Source organism: Eimeria mitis, genomic scaffold, assembly GCF_000499745.2.
Source record: "Eimeria mitis Houghton genomic scaffold, Emh_scaff4898, whole genome shotgun sequence".
In the NCBI taxonomy this organism is placed as follows: domain Eukaryota; phylum Apicomplexa; class Conoidasida; order Eucoccidiorida; family Eimeriidae; genus Eimeria; species Eimeria mitis.
In genome coordinates this window covers 1-832 of record NW_013573198.1, presented here as the reverse complement: position 1 = coordinate 832, position 832 = coordinate 1, and positions in this window count along the sequence as shown.

The following is an 832-nucleotide window of genomic DNA, read 5'->3' as shown; positions in this document are numbered from 1 at the left end:
AACTGCAAACAAAGAATTCTGCATAGCCCCCCCAACGCCAGCCCCACCTCGTATCCTTTTCTCTTGCTGCTGCACTACTTCAGCTACGATGGCTGCCAGCAGCAAGTGCAGCAGCAGCAGCAGCAACAACAACAACAGCAACAGCAGCAACAGCAGCAGCAACAACAACAACAGCAACAGCAACAACAGCAACAGCAGCAACAGCAGCAGCTGCAGCAGCAGCAGCAACAGCAGCAGCAGCAGCAGCATACCTGGCTGTGCGGCAGCAGTCATCTGCTGCTGCTCCTTCTGGTTTGCTGCTGCAGCAAGAAGCAGTATATACAACAGTATACGGAAGCTGCTGCGGCAGCTGGTTGCTGCTGCTGCTGCTGCAGCAGCCACCATGGCGCTGCACCTGCTGCAGCAGCTGCTGCTGACACTGCTGCAGCAGCAGCGAACGCTGCTGCTGCTGCTGCGATTGAGCAGCAGCAGCAGCAACTAACGCCAGTGCTTCTTCAGGTGTCCTATGAACATCTTTCTGCTGCTGCTGCTGCTGCTGCTGCAGCTGCTGCAGCAGCTGCTGCTGCGGTTGCTGCTGCGGCTGTGGCGGCTGCTGCGGTTGCAGCAGCTGCTGCTGCAGCTCATGCTGCTGCTCATACTGCTGCTGCTGCTGCTGCTCCTGCTGCTGCAGCAAACCTTGCTGCTGCAGCTCTTGCAGGTTCTGTTCCTCGGGTTGCTGCTGATTCTCCTGCTGCTGCTTCTGCTTTTGCTTCTGTTTCTGCTTCTGCTTCTGCTGCTGCTGCTGTTGCTGCTGCTGCTGCTGCTGCTGCTGTTGCTGCTGCTGCTGCTGCTG